At 39.3% G+C, this 23,263-nt stretch overlaps 1 pseudogene; it reads left to right on the forward strand.

The window, feature by feature from the left end:
• LOC139585681 (synaptonemal complex protein 1-like) lies at positions 1 to 22,667 on the forward strand (annotated as a pseudogene).
• The last annotated feature ends 596 nt before the right edge of the window (positions 22,668 to 23,263 follow it).

Genomic DNA, 23,263 nt, shown 5'->3' on the forward strand with positions numbered 1-23,263 from the left:
ATGGAGAAGGAAAACCGCTTTAAATTGTTCATGCCGCCGAGCCTGAGCGCTGGGCAGGTGTCTGCGGGCAGATCCCAGGTGAGCGCTCGGCCGCGGGGGGGACAGTGCTGGGCCCGGGGAGTGCCCGGCACAGCCCCGGCCTGGAGCACACACACACCTGCCCCTGCATGGGCCGAGACGGCTCCTGCCTACTCGTTTCTGGCATATGCACAGACATCTTCGGTTTGAATTTCAAAGACTTTTGTTGTTGTTTTCCATCAAAACTGAAGGGAATCATCTTCTCGAGCATCTGCTCTGTGCTGTAAGTCCGCGCTTGATGTGGGTAATTCAGCCCAGAGAGCGAGCAGGGCTCTATCGCCGGCCGGGCTCTGTGTACAAATCACAAACGGGACGGGACTGCTGAGGAACTGCCTTGAGCTGTTTTCTTTTCCAGCATCAGTCTCATTACATGGTGATGACAATGGGAAGATGTCAGCAGCTCACATCCCAGGCAGCAGACAAAGAACTTAATGTTACAACTTACTTTCAAAGTTTTTTGACCAATCACACAAAGCAAAAGCATATTGACAGTAGTTCTATCCAACCACTGTAAGCACAGGTACCTTTGGTTCAAACAATGCTTGCCTTTTTTGAATACAATACCTGCTGCTTGTAAGCCTTAAAACACAATGCACAGAGCTCCATTATTAAGCTTAGAACTTCCTAATATCTCCCTAGATAAACTTTTCTGTAACTTAGGGAGTTATTCTAGACAAGCGTTAATACACAGACCATTGTTCTATTTGCCCTTACTTTTCTACTTTTTAAATAATTTTTCTGCTGACCTATCTCATGGCTCCTGCTTGGCTCTAATCACAGTTCTGCTGTCTCTGAGGCTGCCTTTTGCAGCTTTCCCAAACCCCTCTGATTTGATGGATTCCCACAGGCCCCACTCAGATGCTCGCACTGGTGTTGGTGTCTTGGTCTCACCAGATCAGGTGTGCAGTGAAAATGTTCTGTCCCCACACTGAGTTATGGGAATTCAACAAGTTATTTTTTCATGTTGAAGCTCCTTATGAAATATGTTGAGATTCAAATGGGACATTCTGACAGCAGATGAGTTAGCTGTTTACAGGATGAACCTCTGTGACTTAAAAACCTTGTAAAAGGGTATTTTCATGCTGAAACATAATCAGATATAGTTTAGAAGTGCCCTTGGAAGCAAAGCAAGAAAGAAATATCAACTACTGGTCTTCAAAAAAGTAATTTGTCTCCTTGAGTCCTTTGCCATGCACCAGGGCCCAGCCAGGCAGGAGCTGCTGAGTTCCCTGCATTGAAAGCTCCCCTTTGGCCACAGTCTATAAATCAAACTGCAGGACACCAACAGTTTGATCAACCACTGGGCAGGAAGAAGTGAGTTCCAAAGCCATTACCAATACCTTGGGCTTTGAAATTTGTAGGCAGCTGTTTTATTAATGACCAATTCTATTTTCACATCATCTGTAGGGATTTTTTATGGATTTTATAATTCTTCTTTACAAATGTACCCATAAGGAACTAATGTTTAAATTTGTGCAGGGTTTGAACAGGTGCTCAGATGATGACTTTAAGCTGCCATTTGATGTGTCGAACCGTGGCGAAATCACTGATTCAGGTACGATTGGAATATTTGCCATGCACCTTCTTTAGATTTTTATATCTTGTCAAGGTTTAATTTTCATGAGTAGTCTCACAGTTTCATATCTGTAACTGTTAAATACAGTTTCACTGTTACTTTTTTTAGAAAGACATTGATCAAAATCTCTTCATGTTTCAGATACAATTTCACAGCAAGTGAAACTTTGCTCTGAAGTAGATGAAGAGGTCAGCTAAGTATCAACTCTGCACATCTAATTCCTTGGGGTCTTTTGAATTTGTTCCCAAACAGTGCCTAAAGCATAATTCAGTAGATATTTCAGGGCTAAAGGAAGTAGTTAAAAGGGAATAATGTTTTCTGTCTCCTGTTTAAAGCTGAATCACTTAGAGGAGATATTTGTGATTTAGTGAACATGCCTGGAAACAAATCTTTAAAAATTAAGGTGATTGCAATATTGCTGTTGTTCTTTCTTTGTTTGAAGTGCCTGTGAAGTCCATGAGCTTTAATTAGAGTAAGATTTAAACACTTAAGTACCCTTGTGGAACTGGTTCTGAATATTCTGTTGAGGGGCAGAAGGGTTGAAGTCAGAGTATTCTTTGGAAAACTGAAGTAGATTATCCCCATTGCCTTGTCTGGCTTTGTTTAATCTGTAAAACAATGAATTCAGTGGTTTCCAACCTTGTCTGGCTTTGTTTTATCTGTAAAACAATGAATTCAGTGGTTTCCTCAAGCACTGGATTCTTTTGACAGTGTCTTTACCAGCAGATCTCTGCTTTAGCACAACTCAGTCCAGCTCATTTTTTTTGCAATAGCTTCTGTACTTTGCAGCTACAAAACACTCTTTGCTACCACAAAATAAAACACATTTCTTGCACTCTCCCTGCTGATTTTCATATCCCCGACAACTTTTTAGACTTTTTTAATCCTAAGCTATTAAAGCACCATCAGGACTGGAACAAAACTGTGATGCAGCCAAAACAAGGATGGTGTTTGGGGGTGTTGTAAGTGAACCAAAGGGCCCTTTGGGCTCATGTGTTGCTCTCCCTGCCTCAACCACTGGCCCAGCACTGCTTGTAGGACACTTTCAAGGTGTTCTAAGGGCACAAGGGTGGTGGTTTTCCTTCCTGCTGCGTGTGTGAGCAGAGAACTGCTGGGACACTTGGGTATTTGTAAATCCCTGGGTCCAGATGGGATCCATGCCAGGGTGAGGAGGGAGCTGGCAGATGAGCTTGCCAAGCCTCTCTCCATCATTTATCAAGAGTTGTGGCTCACTGCTGAGGTTCCAGATGATTGGACACTGGCCAGTGTGACATCCATTTACAAAAAAGGTAGGAAGGAGGATCCTGGTAATCACAGGCCAGTTAGCCTGGCCTCAGTGCCAGGTGAGCTAATGGAGCAGTTCATACTGAGTGCTATCCCACAGCACTCACAGGATGGCCAGGCTATCAGACCCAGCCAGCGTGGCTCTACGAAGGGTAGGGCATGTCTGACCAACCTGGTCTCCTTCTGTGACCAGGTGACCGCCTGGTGCATGCAGGAAAGGCTGTGGATGTTGTGTATCTGGACTCCAGCAGGGCCTTTGGCACTGTCTCCCCCAGCACACTCCTGGAGAAGCTGCAGCCCATGGCTTGGACAGGAGCACTCTGTGCTGGGCTCAGAACTGGCTGCATGGCCGGGCCAGAGAGTGATGGTGAATGGTGCTGCATGCAGCTGGGAGCCAGGCACCAGTGCTGTCCCTCAGGGCTCTGTACTGGGACCAGTTCTGTTCAATGTTTTTATAGACGACGGGGATGAGGGCATCGAGTCCTTCATGAGTAAATTTGCAGAGGACACTAAGCTGGGAGCTTGTGATGATCTATTGGAAGGAAGGAAGGAAGGAAGGAAGGAAGGAAGGAAGGAAGGAAGGAAGGAAGGAAGGAAGGAAGGAAGGAAGGAAGGAAGGAAGGAAGGCTCTGCAGAGAGACTTAGATCAGTTGGATGGATGGGCAGAGTGCAGCAGCATGAAGTTCAATAAGTCCAAGTGCTGAGTTCCACATTTTGGCCACAAAAATCCCCCACAACGTTCCAAGCTGGGGACAGGGTGGCTGGACAGTGTTGAGGCAGAAAGGGCCCTGGGGGTGCTGCTGACAGCCGGTTGAATATGAGCCAGCAATGTGCCCTGGTGGCCAAGAAGGCCAATGGCTCCTGGCCTGCATCAGGAATGGTGTGGGCAGCAGGAGCAGGGAGGTCATTCTGCCCCTGTGCTGGGCACTGGTGAGGCTGCACCTTGAGTGCTGGGTCCAGTTCTGGGCCCTCAGTTTAGGAAGGATGTTGAGGTGCTTGAGCACATCCAGAGGAGGGCAACAAGGCTGCTGAGGGGTTTGGAGCACAAGCCCTGTGAGGAACGTTGGAAGGAGCTGGGCTTGTTTAGCCTGGAGAAGAGGAGGCTTAGGGGTGACCTTATTGCTCTCTCCAACTGCCTGAAGGGAGGTTGTAGCCAGGTGGGGTCGGTCTCTTCCACCAGGCAGCACTGACAGAACCAGAGGACGCAGTCTCAGGCTACAGCAGGGGAGGGATAGGTTGGATATTTGGAGGAAATTTTTCACCAAAAGAATAATGAAGCACTGGAATGCTCTTCCCAGGGAGGTGGTAGAATCACCATCTCTGGATGTGTTTATAAAAAGACTGGACATGGCACTTGGTGCTATAGCCCAGGTGTTGGGGCAGAGGTTGGACTCGATGATCTGAGAGGTCTCTTCCAACCTCATTATTCTGTGACTCTGTGATTCTGTGTGTGTTCATGGCAAGATCACAGGTACTCTTGGGCAGAGTCTCTGAAGCTGCTTTTACTTAACTCAGCAGTGTCTGTCAGAAGGAGAGGACAGAAATGGTGTGAAGAACCTGCTAGAAGGAATTTTGGCTTCACTGATAATTCTGGCAAAACTTTTATTGATTTTGGTGGACTGCAGTTATCCATGTCTTTAAGCCCATCTATTTGGTGATGTCTGAAGGGGGTTTGGGATATTTCATTGTATTTGTTTCTCCTGTGTGCTCTGTAAAGCCTTTTGATACATACATAGAGGATGCACAAAGATTTGTGCATCCTGTGCATAAACTTGGGCTCCTGATCATATATCAACTTCTATCACCATCTGTAGAAAAATATTACTCTTGTGATGTTTCTAAGAGATAAATACATTATCTCCAACAGTATTCATTAGATATTATGTACTATTAATTAGATAGTATTTGAGATTAAATTGTGGAACCTGTTTCAATAGAATACAGAAACAATGAATGAATTGTTCTCAAAACTCTACAAAGAGGCTGAGAAGATCAAGCAGTAGAAACTGACTGTGGAAACTGAATTAAACCAGAAAGAAAGAAAGCTCCAGGAAAATAAAAAGACTATTGAAGCACAGAATAAAGCCCTTCAAGAACTGCAGGCCAGTATTGTATAGTGTACATTCAATAAACAAAGTTAAGTGCTTCCTGATTCAGTATGACACTATTATTGATACAATTAAATCTTAAAGACTGTTGCAGTTTGGTTTGTGCCTTGAGAAAATGATTATTTTGAGAAGTTGCAGGCACCTGTCCCATGTGTTTGTCTGAAGAATATACCTGTGTCTCATTTGCTGCTAAATTATTGTTCATTAATTATTGCATCTTTCATGCAAAAGATGACTCAGCATGTAATACCAGATAAAACAGACTTCTGTCTACTGATGCCCCAAATTACATTTTCATGAGGGATTTGAGAAGTCAAAGTGCATTTCTAATCTATTTTTCAATAACAGTGTCTTTTTGCATTTGTTCCCTATGAAATTAGTTTGAAAATGAAAAACTCCATTTGAAACTGGAAGATGAGATAGGTGAAAATAAAGATCTCTTGAAAGAGTAAGTAATAGAACCAAGTATATATTCTTGTGGTGGAAAGAATCAGTTTCCATGTGGGCAGTTTTATGTAGCTGTTAAATTTTGAAGGTCATTTCCATTGTTACTCCTTAGGCACACAAAGTACTGTGCACTCCTGTGCAAACAGGATATTTTTTCCCTCCTTTAGAGCTGCTGCTTCGAGGCATCTGTGTAATGTGCTCAAGGAAACCTGCACTCGCTTCACAGAGAAGACCAGCAAACGTAAATGCTTTTTTAGCTTTTATTGATCAGAGTAAATGTACTTCTAGCTTGCTCTAAATTCACAAACAGAAGAAAGAAGAAGAAATTTCTCGTGCTGTTCAGAGAAGTTCTCCAGTTGGGATCGACTGGATGTGGCTCTCAGAGTGAAAAGTGAATTTTAAGTGGCTCACAAAATTGGAAGTGAAGCCCCAGGTCTAACAGACTTTTGGTTTGTAATGCTGAATGCAGAGGGCTTTTGAAGCCAGTGAAATTGTTTGCTGAAAGGTGCCAGCCTGGGAGCTCTTTGGGTGCCCAAACAGTGACCCAGGGTTGAGGCCGTGCCCACAGCCCTGACTGGCCCTGGCAGCCGCTCCAGAGCAGGGCAGGGCTCCTCAAGGCTGCTCAGCCCATTGAAGGTTTGCAGGGCCACCCACACACTGGGAATATATTAAGACATAAGAAGTGACCCTTCATGCCTGTTTTTAGGCAGTGGAATCTACTATAAATTCCCAGCACTCTCTAACAAATTTCCAGAGCTGACATTTCCTGTTTTCAGCCATCACACATTTATGGGGAGAAAAGGTCTTAACCCCAAGGTACAATGAGTAACTGGAATTCTTCTCATGAAACTGAACAAGCCAAGACAGTTGGATAACTTAATGAAGTTTAAATTCTTGAGGTTTTAAAATATGTTCTTGATTGGAAGTTCTATTTTATATGCAATTTAGAATTGTTATTCTAATCATTAGAATTTTACTAACTTGATCCTGGATACTTAAGAAGTGTCGATTTCTTTTTAGCCTTAATTCTAGAAACACTTGTATATAGATGGACTGTTCTTTTTTGATAGCTGTTTCTTTTACTGTTCTCTTTTTAATTGTTTTCTTAGGAAAAAATAGTATCAATTACAGAAGTGAAAGAAGGAAAATATGGACATGGAGTGTTGCAATTTTCTAATGACAGCTCTGTGCTTATAGGTATCTGCTGATAGGAAGAAAATCAGTGCTAAACCCTAGATTACAGTTTATAAATACTGACAGTGTTGATACATTATTATTCAACAGCATTAATGCTATAATAATTAATATGGTCACATCAACTGATCCAGAATTAGACTTTTCACAGAAAAAAATATCTTAGGAAGGAAATTTAAAAGCTGAGCTTGCTTAATGTTTCAATGAAATGCACATTTTCCCTAAATTCTGTAACTTTTGGCACCTTTCATAAGGACTTATTTAATAAGAATGGAGCTGGTAATTCCTTTTTTAATTCATTATGCTGATTAAGTATAATGACTTGGACAGCTGGCATTCTTGTTCAAAAGAAAAACTTTCTCATATGTTCTTGCTTTGATAGATGAACAGGAAAAGGCAGAAACAATACAATTGTATGAGGAACTTCATAGCAACATAGAAGTAAGTGACCAGGCTTGATGAAAGGAATGTGAGTTATGTGAGCTGAGCTGAGTTCCATGTTTATGTTGGGATACTGTTTGTATCCATCATGTGTGGGTATCATGTCGTGTGTGATGCAGGAAGTTGGGTTTTCAATCCCTTTTCAAGAATGATTTTTGTGTTCCATAAAACACATTCAATGGAGAAAGTGCAGCAGTGTGTGGGATGTGGATCCCTGTGATCTGTGGGATGGGTGCTTAGTGCTGGGTCACTGCCACAACTTCTGGCTTCTTTCTGGGCTCTGTTTCACCCACCTGCTGGTTCCTCAGAATGGCTGAGGTGGGCAGCAGCCCCTGGAGAAGTTCCAGGGTTTCCAGGATTGAACTTCAGATATTAAATTTTGTTTTTAGAGAATGACAGCGGCATTTGAAGAGCTTCGTGTGCAAGCAGAGAACGACAGATCGGAAATGAGTTTCAAATGTGAGAATTCAGTTTATTGTGTTTATGCAGCTGGCTCAATTTTGTACTTCATAGCTTGTGTTCCACATGCAGGGCCAGGGCAGACAGATGTGAAGGGCTGGAATGGTGAGCAGGTCACCCTGAGACACTGGGACCCTTCTTTTATTCAGGCAGCCTTTGTTCACTGCCTGGCCCCTTCTGTTGCTGTTCCACTGGGCCAAATTGGGAACTTTATTTTTCAAACCGTCACTCAACATTGAAGTTTTGTCTGTGAAGTACAGTCTAGAGATCAGTGCTTATTTCACATAGTTGGTTTATTTAGATGATAATGCACTAGTGTATAGCTACAGAAACTTTAGCTAAATGCTCTCTCTCTGTATGTATAGCCTGGTATGTTCCTGTTTCATTTTCACATGCTCTTTTCTGTTTGTATTTTGATTATAAAATCAAACATTGCCTCAACAATTACTCTTGGGAAACAAAAGGTACAGCTGTACAATTCCAAGCAATCTTAAAGTGGAAGTTGTATTGAACTTGGAGTATATTTCAGCTAGAATGTTAACTGTGGATGTTACTGTATCTCAAAAGTAAAAGAAGAAGCAGAAAAAGTGGACAAGTTTGAAAAAGAATGCAAACTGGAAGTCAGTCAAAAGGAAAAGCAGGTTTGCTCATTTTACCATCTCATATGTAGAGCTTTGTTTGTGACTAAAGGGGCAATGCAAGAGCCAAGAAGTGTTTCTGGGTATTAGTAAAAAAGACAAAATAACACCTGAAGCTGCATTTAAGTCAAATTCTGCTAAGTTTAGTGATCTTTCAGTACCTTTAGTCTACTGGAATTTATGGTTTGATTTAGAATTGGAGAACTTTTTTCTTTAGAGTAATGTGACTTGATCGATATTTGGCTAAGATTATATCTAGCCAAATATTTTCTATCTGTCTGTCTGTCTGTCTATCTGTCTATTTAATCTAACTTGAATGACAGCAAAATATCTGCTTATCATACCTGGGGTACAAATGAAAATTAGCATCTGTCCCTTTTCCAGACTTCATGATGATATTTCTTGCATTTTTCTAGATTTCAGCTCTCACCATAGAGAGAGATGAAAAAGATGATGTCATAAAAGACATCAAGGCTCAGCTGCAGATGTCACAAAATAAGATTGCTGACTTAATGGAAGCAAACTGTAAGAGTTCTGCCTGCTGTGTTTAAATGTAATTGTTTATAGAATTTAAATGTAATTGTTTATGATTGTTTATTTATGAGATGTAATTGTTTATAGAAGCATAGGAAACAGGGTCATGATAGTTTTATTCTGTGGCTGGTTGGCAGCAGAATTTTGGGGCCTTGAAGGCCTTATTTTTGTTTGGAGCTGGAGCTGCTCCTGTGGGAGCAGGACTGGCAGGGTCGTTTTTAGGGTGAGTCAAGCACTGAGAGCTTTGGAAAATTGCAAGGGGAAAATATGTTGCTTCAGTTTTGCAAATTTACAGTCAGGCAGATGTCACTGAGGAAACTTACTTTCAGAACTTGATTTTCAATATTTTTAAGCCATCTATATTCAAATTTTATCCATTATTTTATAGTATATGATGTCAGTACCATTGGTCTTTGTTAGATTCTTTAAATGTATGTAATTTTCCATTTTTAGCAGTACTTTTTAGTAAATATCCTCTTTTTAAAAATATTAACATCTTTTTTTGTTTAGTACATCATGAAGAAATGTTAAAGGAATCCCAGGTCAGTAAAGAACATTTGAGGACAGAGCTGGAAGAGGCTAAAATGTCATTGCAAAAGGCAGAGGTACCCCTTGCTTATAGTTTTACAGTAGAAATAGACTAGAGGAGTATTTGCATAAATAATTATGGATACTTTAGACATGAAACAGCTGTAGCTGTTTGTTGCAAAACATGTTTAGAAATGATATCATGTCTTGAAGGTTACTCAAAAGAACTTGGAAACTGAGCTCCAGACTAGAGTGAAAACATTAATTCAGGTTACTGGAGAAAAGGAAGAGCAGGAGGAAGAATGTAAAAAAATGAAGGCTTTGCTTGCAGCCCTGACAGAGGAGTTGGAGACTTCTGTTGCCAATTTGAAAAGCTTGCTGCAAGAAGAGCAAAATAGGTAAATTAATGAGTTTCAATTCCAAGAGTGATCTTACAGGTTGCAGTCTATGACAAAATCAAGAACCATTGGAAATGAAGCTGAAATTTGGAGGTTTTTTCCACACAGTGGTCTAAATGCAGAGAATTGAATGTAAATTTTTTTGTTGGTGATAGTTGATACTGGTCTATAAAAAGTAAATTTTTGCCCCCTCCAACTTTCATAATTCTGTCTTTAAGAAATAGAGATTTCTGTAGGTATATATTTGTTTACTTTTATGTCTACTGTTCTGAGGTTGTAAAAGTGTAATTTGATACGTGCTGCAGGCAGATAGATCATCTGCCTGTTGAAAGGTAAATGTTCTTAAAGTGCTTGTGCTAAGACTTTGTCTTATTGTCCTTGAAGTTTCAAATGCAGTGAGTGCTTTGTACCCTACATTTGGGGTTTTTAATTTACCATTTTCTTAGATTAAAGAAATATGAAGATGATTCAAAGCTGCTTACCTTGGAGCTCCAGAAGAAATCTGCTGAACTGGGTAAGGCTTGTAGAAAGGCAGAAAATGAGCCAGGCAGTAATAAAAATGCTTTCTGCTGTTGTCTGGAAATGGACTGTCTCTAGTAGGTGGAGAAATGATTTTACAGTACCTGTACCTATCAGGAATGCCTGAATTTATTTTGACTCAGCTGATCCCTTTTCTTTGGGGGTCATTGGTACTGGCAGCAGCCAAAGGGCAGTGCTGTGCAGAGCTCCAATAGTGAGACCATTCCTGCATGAATTCTTCTGGAGGTAATTTTGGTTTCCAGCTAAGAGCAGCAGCACTGCAGGTGCCAGGAGTGACTTCTGCAGCAGAGATAAAACCCTCCCATTGAGGTTTCTGGGACCCTGCCCGTGCTGGAAGTGGAATGATGCTGGCAGGGGTTGTCTTTAAATATCATAAATGTGATATCCTGTGCTTTCTAGGGATGTGCTCCTTAGTCCCCAGAGTAAGAGCTCTGCCTTGCTACTGAGAACTTGCAAAAAATACCAGCACTGTCAATGTGCACAGAGAAACCATTGGGAAGTCAGTAACAACTGGTTTCCTTTCTCAGCATATCCATGTGGTACCTTCAGCAGTTCAGATTTTTTTCTGGAACAATGCAGGTGCATCAATACTTGCAGAATACTCTAGTCTAACAGTCCATGGTTTATTTGAAGCTATAATTGTGGAAAACATAGAAAGGCTCTAAACTTTATTTAAGATAAATATTTAGTTTCTCTTCAGATAGAGATTTGCTAATGTCTGAATCATTTTTTCAAGTCTACATTTAGATTAAGTCATAAATTAGCTTTTCAGCTTCTTAACTTAATCCAACAAGTTTTGAGAACTGGGTATTGCAAAAGGGTAAATGTTTTATACTGCCTGCTAAATATGAAAAATCATTTCTGTTCCATTAATTTTACATTCCATGTGCTGTAGAAGAGATGACTAAAGTAAAATGTGATAAAGAAGTGCAACTTGAAGAGCTGTCAGAAACTCTGGTAAATATTCATTTTATTAATCTCATGGCATTTGCTCTTCATATGAAATTCCTCTTGCTTTGTAAGTATCTTAAATGTCATAAATAAACACCATCCAGTCTACCTTAACATTTCTACTAAACTTTCTCACACACAATTTCAGTGTTTTCTTTGAAGAACTTTTTTATTGCCACTGTTTTTCTTGTCTCCTGTGCTTTTGGTTTTTCTTGTCTCCCATGTTTTTGGTTTTCCTTCTCAAGGTTTTTGGTTATTTCCTTCTTTGTTCATGCCCATTCAAATGCCACTCCCTGTGGATATAAAGTTTTCCCATTTGTTCTTCCTTACAGGCAGGTAATTAGCTCTGGCCTCTGTGAACCCTGCTGTACTGTGACACAGGCCCATTTTCTGTCACAGAAGTCCCAGCTATATGAAATACACTCTGAACAGAGGTTTCTTTTCATTATGATTTTAGATTTACAAGCCTAACAAGAATCCATATCAACTCAAGTTAAGATAGTGGGAAATCAGGTGTGCATTTCACTGTGTTTGCTTGTTGTTCTAATCTGTGCATTGAGTGTTCTGAACTGAGTTTCACTCATTTTCTAAAATGGGCAAATTGGAGGACTTTGACTGAAGAAGAGTCTTGAGGCTACTGTAGAAAATATGCAGAGAGAGAAAAATGTGGAGAGAGCAATGAAAATGCTCTCCAGATGAGAGAGGTCTGAAGTAGGGCAATAGTAACATGTTTTTAGAAATAGTGAAGTTGCACATCATGACTTGTACACAAGTTTATGCATAAGAAACAGCACCCAGAGCAGTGTCCCACCCTAATTTTGCAGCCCAGGTAATTAAACTCACAGCAGGGGACAGACATGAACAGCACTGGTGTCACAGTTCACTATCTCACAGCACTTCCAGATCCCAGCAGAGACTGGAAAGATCCAACCTGGATAATCCATGCCATGGATGTTGTTGGGTTCTTCTGAAAGCCTTGTGCTCTTAGTTCATGTCTGATAACCTCCAGCAGTTGGAGTTTGCACATGGATACTCAAAACTCTTCCTTTTCATTTTGCAGAAAGAATTCCAGGATTTGAAAGCACAGCTGACAAGTACAGCTGAGAAGGAACAAGATTATTTAAAGCAGCTTGTGACTCTGAAAACAGATCTTGAACAAGAGGCGTATGACCATCGTGAAAATATAATATTTAATTCGTTTTGGTGGAGTTGCTTTAATCCACAGTGAAATGAACTAGGATTGTTTTCTAATGAAAGTTTTGAACCACATATATGCCATTAATTCTAGACTTACATTTCTAAATTCCACTTTCTCTATTTGTATGTATTCTATGGCATATGTAGTTGTTCCATATCTCTTTGACTTATTTAACAAGAAGAGAAAGTTTCTGAATTCATGGTTAATCTTGCTTTGAACTACATCATCTTCACTAACCATGAGATTTATATAAAAGTTGACTCTGATTTTCTTTCCTTCTTCTGTCACCTTTTGACATCTCTCTGACTCTGCTGCAAAGCTTATATTTGTAGATAAAGGCCTGGACTTCTTTCAGCATGGAATAAGACTTGATAATGGGTATGTTTAATTTAAAAGGAGATTTCAAAAGGCATCTTCTTATTCCTCTTGGCCATTTGTTTGAAATTAGGTTAAGGAATGAACAACTAACAGTGTATCTCAGTAAGCTTTCACTAGAGAAAGAACAAACAGCACAAGAGAAAAATGCTGTGGCTGCAGAAGTCAAGAAACTGCAAGAACAACAAGAGGCAAGTTGTAAACTTCCAGGTTTCATGAAAGGACAATACTCAATTTGACAAATTACTCAGTTTTACAAATTAGATGATGAGCTGCAACATGACTTGGGTCTGTAGAGTACCTGAGCTGTTTTTTGTGTTTGAGTTGGAAAGGAAGTGTATTTACACTTGTGAGCAAGGCAGGTCAGTGTGCTTTGGATGTCTTTGAATTTTTTAAGAAGTCACTTTGAATTTTATTTCTTTGCTGACACATGGGTCTTTATTTAGGATAGTAAGAAAAAAGAAGAAAATACAAAGCAGTTAGTTGAAAATCTAGAAGAGGCAAATAGCCAGCTAAGGCAAGTAAAAACAAATATTAATAACTGATATTGTGAAAGGAAGTAGACTCAAATAGTTAGTTGTGTTCAAATGCTGCTTTCTGGGATTTTTTTGATTAATGTTTTTTCTGGATTATATAGCTAAACAGAAACTATTGAGAATTGCTGTTGGCCAAGTAGAAATTTTCTCAGATTAGAAATACCAATTGCTGCAGGAACAGTGTTTGCCATCATTTTGTATTACATAGTAGGAGCTGTCTTGTGCATTAGACACCTCAGGTGAGAAGGCAATGAAAGTGGAAGGTGAAGGTCATGGATTAAATGTGACAAGGCAAAACTGGGTAAGAGTTACTCTCTGTATCACCAGTTCAATAGACAGGCAGCTCCCATGTTTCACAGCTGCATTGCACTAGTCCAGGTGAGGATGTATTTTCCTTGGCTTAGCTGGAACATCTTTTCCTACTTCAAAAAAGTATGGACAGTTCACACATTGACTTACTGGGCATGCTGCTGCATTTTAAGAACATTTTCATTGAGCAGCTTATGAAGTTCCCATCAACATTAGCAGCTCTTTTTAGAAAATAAAAGAAGGGTTTCTTAGAAGTACTGAAAATAAGTTAAAGGCAAGAAGGAAATATTTACTAATGCTTGTTAATTTGGCACTTAGAAATGAACTGGAGTCTTGGAAGGAGAAAATGGCAAAGACAGGTGAAGAGATGAGAAGTACACTGGATGAAAGAGAAGAAAATGTATGTCCTGTGCCATGAAAATATCTTACAGAACCTGTAGGACAGCATTAAATGTAAAATCTGTGTTGGGATTTTTCTGCAAAGCTCTGCCTGGGGGATGTGATCTCTGCCAGAGGTTTCTTCTCTCTCAGCTGCTGCCAGCTGTGCCATTGTGTGTGCCCATGCTGAGCCCTGGTATTTCAAAAGACAAGCACAGTCACGGGGATCTTCACTCTTTGCTGCAAGTTTCATATTAAAGATTTGGTTGTTTTCAGGCAAACAGAGAACCTGCTTTTCTGATTTTTCATATACCCACACAGTGATGGATGGGCTCTGGATTAGCTTTTTATATGTAGTGTGAGTTTTAGCTTAAATAGATTCAAACATTTTTACTTTTCTTTCTATTGGTTCAAAGCCACCTGGGGTTTTTAGCAAATTTCAAAATTTCATTGTAACAGTCAAAGATTTACAATTGTCATTTCATGTAAAGAGTACTGAAAATGAAATTTCAAGAAAGGAAAACCAAAATTCTAGAAAATAATTGGGACAATTAATTTTTTCATGGATGTAGGGAACTTCCTACAAGTGTATTTTTAAATTGTGAAGATATTGGGGTATTTTTCTTCTTCTTTCTTAATTCCATAACCACTAAGGAACTGGTTCACTGCTATTGATTAACAAGTTGTGGTACTTTATGGCTAAAACTCTGATTATTCTAACATGTCAGCTGGTGTTGCAGTCCCATTGGAACAAACCAGACTGGTGCAAGTGCAGGTTTGAGAACATTTACAGGAATTGCTCACACAGGGAGTCATTTGTAGAACTTACTAATGAATGTCTGAAATCTCTCTTTCAGATGAACAATTTAAAGAAGCAGGTGGAAAATAAAATCAAATGCATTGAAGAGTTGCAGCAGGAGGTGGGGAGAGATTTTCATTTCACAAATACATAAACACATTATATTTTGGGTTGCCTTTTCAGCAGGTTTGTGTCTGCCATGATATCTTTAGATACATGTATGTAATTTAAAAATTCTCCTTTCTTATCCTAACCCTGAGCAAATTAGGGAGTCATCTCCGGAATCACTTGATTTGTTAAATGTGCCTTAATTTGAAAAGAGCAATTACAAAAATAATATCTTTAATAAACTTCATTTTTCATTTAGTGCATAGTGTTATTTTTGTACTTGTAATAAGTATCTCAGTTACCACTAGTAGAAAATAATTCTGCACTGGCACAAACTGTAGTAACTTCACTGTAAAAATAAAGAACTTGTATTTTTTGTCATGACATCTTCACACCTTCTGTCAGCAGCATCTTAGTTGTAATTCCCATTCTGCACCTCATTTGTTATTCCCTGCTCTTGCTCAGGAGGAGCCTTTCTTAAGGTCATGAAGAAACAGTAATTATCACAGAAATGAGTTGAACATTCATTTGTTTGAAGAATTGTTCTGGAACCTGAGCTGCACAACAGAGAGTTATTTGCCTGATGAAAGCTGGAATTTCTTGATGCAGTTAAACCATTACATAATTCTATTTACTTATTAAGGTACAGTGCTTGTTTTGTTTTATTTCACCAGAATAAGGTGCTGAAAAAGAAACTTACTGCAGAAAGCAAGAAAAGCAATACTTATGAAGGGAAGGTAGGTTTAAATAACATCATGTAGAAGATGAGGTGAGTGTTTTTAAGTGCCACTGTAAGTAATGATAATACTTGTTCAATACGTTCTGAGCTGCTTTGGGATCTGGCATACAGACTTTGCAGGAATGAGCTCACAGTTTTTAGAAGATGCTTCCATTTGTAATCATTGGGCACTGACTGTTGGACATTTAAGAGATGGATTCACGTTGCAATTAATGATGTTTCTAATCTGTTCCTTTTTTTTGTTCTTTTGTTGATAGTGGACTGAACAGGGTTCAGCAACCTCATTGTAACAGAAAAGCATTTAAAAGACATATACATATATGTATATATATATTACTTTTTTAAGGCTGTTCTTTAAATGTGTTCTGCAGTGGCAATCCCTCTGATGGGAATATTGTGTCCAGCTTTGGGTACTGCACTTGAAGAAAAGTGGACTTCTTTGAGGATATTCATATGATAACCTTAAAAGGAAAAACTGTAATCAAGATGCACAGCTGGGAGAAAAATGTACCATAAAAGCTGGTAAAATCTGATACAGATTTACAAGAGAGGGAATCAAATCTCCATCTGTATTTGTTTTTTTCTGAGGCATTCACAGCATTTAGGGTGACTGCTTAGGGCAGTCTTCCCCACTGGGCTGTTGCCATTCTTTCTTTGAGTATTTTCCAGCTCACTTCAGGCCAAAGTTCAACTCTTTATTAAAAAAAAAGCTGAACTTTTAAATAGGAAACACTTTAATCATATACCTGAACAGTAACAGTGTGTTTGTGCTCAAAAACAAGAGGTAAGAAAAAATCATTAACACAGTAATTCCTAAACAAATAACAGCAGCAATTCTGCATTCTCAAAAGGTGAATAAATTGCAGTTAGAGATGGAAAATATGAACAAGCAACATAAGGAAGCAGTTGACACCTATCAAAAAGACATAGAAACAAGAAAAGGAAATGAAAATAAACTTCGTGAAGAGGTGAGAGGTGTTAATTTTTACTGCAATTTAATTTTTTTTAATTTAAAATGTTTTTATGAAGCTTTTTTGGCCAGAGTCCTTGCTCTTCCATTTCAGACATGAATGGAATTTGTGTATGCCTGTGAGCAAAGCTTCAGTACATGAGGTGCTTAGGCTGACGTATTTGAATATGTCTTTGAAAATAAGAACTCCATTAAAACTTCTTGCTTTCAAGATATAGTTCAAAGAAATTCCACCCTTGGTATAAAGTCAGCATAGTTAAATTAGACTATAACTTCTCCCAAATTAGTATTTTTCTGCCCACACTTTTTTTTTTGATGGCAATGCTAAGAAATGTTAGGGCAGAGTGCTTGAAATGGCCTTTTGGTTTGAAGTGAACTTGCCTGCCATGGCTGTACCTTTGATCCTGCCCATTTTAACAATCTGCAGAAAGGATGAGGGATTTGAAAGGGATCTGAAAAGCAAATAAAGCCCAAGTGGGACTGCAAACTTTGCACCCACAGGGGAAAGAAGAAATTAAGATTAAAAAGAAATATATGGTTATGTTGATGAATGAAATGCAATTTATTACTGACAGGTAGAAAAGATGAGGTTGCTTTGTGATGAAACAGCAATGATACAGAGAGAAACTGATGCCAGATGTCAGCACAAGCTAACTGAGATGATGGCACTGATGGAAAAGCACAAGGGAAGAGATTTTCCTGCTTGCTGTGGTTTGCAGTGTGTGATACCATGTTAACAGCATGTTTATAACTTGTGATACCACGTTCATGACCTTTCCAAAGCAGAAACAGGCCTGAATCTGGGAAAAGGAAGCTGAACACATGGATGGACTTTGCATCACCTAAAATCAAATTCATTTGAAGATTTTCAAAAGATTCCTATGGGCAGATAAATTCCATTCATCTAAACTTCTGGGATTTTTAGATTTTTTTCAATTCAGGCTTCCTTTGATACCATCTGAGTGCAATATTTTTCAGTATCAGTTTGGCTCTTTCTCTGAGATGCCTTAGTGACTGTCAGCAGTTTAGCCTGACACATTTTAGTTTTCCTTTCTGTTCCTCTATTTTGCAATATCTTTAGCAGATACATTAATAAAGCTGGCACAGCTGGCTCTTAGTGCTGAGCACATATTGCTGCACAGAAATCAAGCACTCTCTGCCAGTCCACAAAATAATACTTGAATTGAGCATTTTCTGGTTTACAGTTTCTGCAGAAGCATCAATGAATCTTTTCTTTCTGAATCTTAAGAGCCTGGTTTGAAAAAAATTATGTTTTAAGACTGGATAACTCTATAATTGTAACATTTAGTCACATGTTTTGAGTTTGTTGTTGGTTTGGTTTTTTTTAACCCAGAATGAATATGATAAAATGGTTGAAGAAAAAGATGCAGAGTTACAAGTCTATAAAATGAAACAGCAAAAGCAGTTCTCATCAGCAAGAGCACTGGTAAGGAGTACTTTCCAATGTGCAGTAATTCAGTGAAGGGGCTGATGTCCTTGTGGAGTGGTTTTATACTGGCTAAGGGCCAGGCACACACAACAAAAACATTCACTCATTTTTCTCTGCTGTAGTTGAGCAGAGGAGGGGAAAGAAAAATTCAAGTTGAGCTAAGGATTAGGAGAAAAACACTTTGAGGGTAAAGCAGATTCAAACTTAAATAGCATCAAAATTTTTATTATTAATAGGATTAAAAATGGGTAATGAGAATTAAAATAAACCTTTAAAACACCTTTTTTCCCAATCCCTGCCTCTTGCCCCCCAACAGCACAGAGAGACAAAAGATGTGATCTTCAGTCAGTTTGTGACTTCTAAAAATCTTTTTTCAGGTTGCTTAGAGAGTTTCTTTTTCCTGCTGTGCTCTGGGGTCTTTCCCACCAGAGACAGTTCTCTGGGAACTTTTCCAGTGTGGTTTTAATTTTTGCCAGTAGCAGTCCCACCCAAGCTGCTGCAGCAGATCTTATTCTGGGCACTAAAAACTCCAAATGTTTCTAGAAATGAATTGGAGTAGCAGTGTGTTTGTGTCTGCTCTTGCAGATAGTGTGTCATGCTCTGACTTCCCACTTGGAATAGGAAACTTTTGTTTTAAATATTTCGATTGTGCCCTCTCAGCCCTGTTCTCCCAAGTGTTTTAAGGTCTTACCTTGAACATTTCTGATCAAGTTCCTGTTTCTTATAGTGCTTCAGTCTTTTTAAACAAGCTAAAGCAAAGCTTCAAGTATAGGGCTGAAAAGCAAATAGAATTCTCTTGTGTATCTAATGAGTGTCCCTGTTAATTACTGTCTCACTTGGGACTGTTTTCTTTTTTCTGGGCTGTGCATAGTTAACCCTGTCCTTTATTTAATGGTTTGTAGGAAAATGAGCTGTCATGCTTGAAAAGTGAACTGGCCTCCCTTAAGGAACAACTGAAAGCAGAAATTGAAGAGAAGGTGGAGTTTTTTATTCACTGAGCAGTGGGGGTGAGAGGTGTGGCCTGGGCTTGTGCTGTGGGAGGAGTTGGATAAGAAATGAAACTGAACAGAAAAACAGGGACTTTTGAATGCTGGGGTTGTGCTAAACCTGGTCATATATTTGTGTGAACTTTGTAACAGTCTGTGATTATAGATTATATATAAATTAACAACAAAACAAAACTCTCCTTTATTTTAGTTAATTTTAACTAGCTAAAGCAAAAAAGTTCCCTAAACTGTAGGGGTTTTTTCAGTGACTTTTGAATGCTGGGGTTGTGCTAAACCTGGTCATATTTTTGTGTGAGCTTTGTAACAGTGTGTGATTATAGACTGTGCTCTGTAATTACACCAAGAAGATTTTTAACAACTGAATTCAAAGAAATATTTCCTTGCTGTCACATAACTCTTTTGTAGGAGAATCTTGTAAAAGAGCACTCTCACAGTATGATTCCTGAAAGTGAAAAGAAACACAAGGTAACTTCAACTTTTTAATTGCTTTTAAAATTTGGTAGTGTTTATATGTGTAGAATCAATTGAAGTGCCATGATAATTTATTTGCATTCAACAAAAGACACTGGAATGCTTTGGACTTCAAACTTTTTAAAGAAAATAAAAATTTATGTTCCTGGGACTCCTAATCCTTGTTTAGATCTATACAGTGAATCTACTCATGTAAAAATAGAAAGTCTCCAAATTATATTCCTAAAATAAAAAAGATAAAAATAAAAAATATCTCCTTCAGTGCAGGAAGCCCCTTGGGCAGTCCAACACTGAAGTTTTGTAGCTCCTAACAGTGAATTTTTCTTGTTGCATTTTTCTGCCTGTATTTCTTACTTCTCTGTAGATGATTTTTTTTTCCCCCTGGGATAAGAAGGGATTTTAAAGGGTCCTACCATTCCATGGAGATATTAGACAGCAGTTTCTGGAAGGGCTCCCACTGTGTAATTTTTCTTGCTCAGTTGTTGATTTTTTTATGTCTCTGGAATTGTTTTACTCAGTCTTAAAAGTGTCCATTTGTAAAGGCACTTTTCCTCTATGGAAGAGAACAAAGCTGATCTAGCTGTAAAAATGGTCAAAGTGTCAAAGTAGTCCTGACTGCAGAACTTACCCTTCTTCCCTGTCAGGAGTTCACTTGTGGGTTTCATATTGGAGCAATGGAATCCAGCACCACTTTGATGTTATCTGTCTGAAAAAGGACTGCACTGGACCATTCAAGGCTTCTCAGTTTAACTTCTAGTGAAAAGACTATTTTAAATAACACCAATCTTGATATAGCTATCAATCTTTCTCTGAAAGCCTTTCCCTGCAGTTTTGTTTGTTCCCATTTTCTTTGATGTTTGATATGGTCCACATGTAGTGGCTACAGTTCAGAATAACCTGAATTTCTGCAGATAAGCATGAAGAACTGAAATACAATGTGCCATGAAACTCAGCTCTTCCATAGCTTCCCCTTCATTCTCCTCATTTGGCAACAAAAATAATACAAAAAATGCTATTTCCACCCCACCCCACTTTGTTTGGGTCATTGCTTCATGTTTGGATGGAAAGAGAAGAGTTCCACCATTTCTCTCAGGTGAATTCTTGGACACTCAGACTGTAAACTGGCTCCTGAGTTTGGCTTTAGATTCCATTCTTGCCCCATAAAATAAAATCTAAAAATAGAAACGTTTTCTTTCCCAGACATATGCTATAAAGACTCCTCCAATGGATAAAATGCACAGTGGAAGAAGCACAAACCTGCCTTCAGAGCAGAGCAGCAGGAAAAAGCAGAAAGTGCTTGTGCAGCTGGACACTCAGTCAGACAGCTCTGAGCACACTGACCTCCTGGTAAGAGTCAGAGAGCAAATCCTGTGCTGAGCACTTCTTTGTGCTCACTGCTGGCTCTGAGAATGAAAATAAACAGTTTGGGCTTCCACATTCAAGCCAATATTTATGTGTATATTTTTAATTGATTGGTTCTTTCTGGAATTGTATGTACATAATTAACATTCTTTTTATTGAACTGTTTTGCCTCATAATGACATCTTAATTTTTTAATTTTTCATAGTTTAATATCCTTAGGGGGAAAGAAAAAGTAGTTTTTAATATAGTGTGAGTAAGTAACTTTTTCATTTATTAGAGCATAGTCTCGGAAGAAGAAATGTTTAAAAATTTGTACAAAGATTATCCACAAGCTTCACAATTACATTCCACAGCACCAAAAAAGGTATGTTAGCCTTTCCTAAGATTAAAGCAAGCAGTTAATCAGATTGTTTACAGAAACTAAAGGATGGCTTTATTTTCCTTCCTAGACCCCAGCTCCATCCAGTGTGAAATCTCCAGGCTCTGCTCTGAAACTCAAAACCATGAGGAGAATGCGCGAGGCGGGCTGGGCTGCGCTCTCCAAAATGGACAGGAAAAGGAAAATTAAAGATGTTGTAAAGTTCTTTGCTTAAAATGCAGAAACACCCAGTGCCCTGGCATTGCTTGCAGGGTTGTTTTTCTCTCAGAGTTAGTGCTTTGTTGCATTTTTCTGTCATACTCAGTGTGTTCAATACTGTGTTCATTCCTTCACACATATGAACTTTATAGATCTATAACTGCAACCCCTGCAGAGCCTTTTCCACCTTTCCTCCCTTGTGCTTCAAAATGTTGGGACAAAAATTGGCCAATTTTAAATTTTGAAATAAATAGAACTGCATAGAAAGTTGTTTCAAAGCTGTTTCTGGCATTAGAAAGTCTGGTTTTAAAGAACTTCTGTTCTTTTAAATTTACTCCATTTTTCTTAACACATAAATACATAGTGGAAGAAATGTTGCTGTTCAATGTATGTTCTTTTACCTGAAGTCCTCTTGCTTTTTCCTGCATTTTAATGGCTGTTAAACCTGTCTTTTTAGACTGTTTTGTTTTCAGTATGTTAAAATGGTTTTGAAACTTCTAAAATTGCAGTAGAATTGCTTGTATTTAAAAAGATTTCAGCTTCATAAGGAGTAAAAGATGCAGAGTATAAGATTGTGAAAACAATGTTAAGATGCCATTAAATTGTTTATCTGAAATATCAAGTATGGGACTATTTGTTATTGCTTTAAATATTTGAACACAGACAGAAATCACCCACCAGCTTTCCTAGGGACCAGCAGAAGTCCAAGGATAGATTAGAACATCTATTTCTGTATTAATCCTTGATTAATCTTGGTTTCACAACAGCGACAAACCCTACTTCAGAGCCTAGACATAACAAGAAAACTACAAGTACATGTTAAAATATAATGCAAAATCAAAAATCCCAAATGCAGGTGAAGTGGGAAGCAAAATAGATTTGTTTTCTTCTTTTTGTGTAGTCTTAGGGATAGGCCAGTAGTTTGGGTTCCTTATGTTGAGCTGTTGAGCAGCGATGTAAATGAGATTTGTTATTGTATGTAGCTAACAAATATTGTGCAGAGATCTGGAAGAATCTGCTGTGCTTTCCCCATGAGCACTTGAAAGTGAAAAATGGAAGTTTGTACTGCCCACTTCTGGACTCAAACAGTAACTAATCAACTAGAGCCTTGGTATTTCCTAGGGACATGAATCCATGGGATATCACAGAATTCTCCTGATCCTGTGAGTGTGTCCTGTGAGGTGTTGTGTAAATCACCTGAAAAAGTACAAAAATATTGCCAGCAACACTGCAGAAAGCTTGCAGGAAATGCAAGCAGCAGGGAAGGGTGTAAAATCCCATCTGCCCGTTTCTGTGCCTGATTTTATTTATGGGCTGAGGGTGCCCTGCTTGCTGCCATGGCCACAGTGCACAGCTCCATCTCTCCTGTCTCCTTCTCTGGCCTCAGGCCCAGTTCCTGGGAGCACCCCATGGGGGAGAATCCAGGCAGTGAGAGAGACAAAGAGCCCAAACTCCTGGGCTCAGACTCAGACAGGTCCATGGGGGAAGGAAAAGCTGTGCAAGGAAGCAAAACCAGGAATTCATTCCCTGCTTCCCACGGGCAGGTGGGTGTTCATCCGTGCCCAGGTGAGCAGGGCTCCAGCCCAGGCAATGGTGACCTGGGGACACAAATGCCATCACTGCCAGCATCCCCCCCTTTCTGCTTCTTCCCCCTCTTTCCAGACTGATTCTTCTTCCACATGGTCTGGGAATGCCCTGGGGTCAAGTCAGGTCACTGTCCCAGCTGCGTCTCTGCCCCTTTCTGGTGCTCCCCAAGCCCTCGCTGCCAGGGCAGGATGAGGAACAGGAAAGGCCTCGGCTCTGGGCAG

Source organism: Agelaius tricolor, unplaced genomic scaffold, assembly GCF_023055355.1.
Source record: "Agelaius tricolor isolate 1412-34295 unplaced genomic scaffold, bAgeTri1.0.p SCAF_87, whole genome shotgun sequence".
NCBI lineage: Eukaryota > Metazoa > Chordata > Aves > Passeriformes > Icteridae > Agelaius > Agelaius tricolor.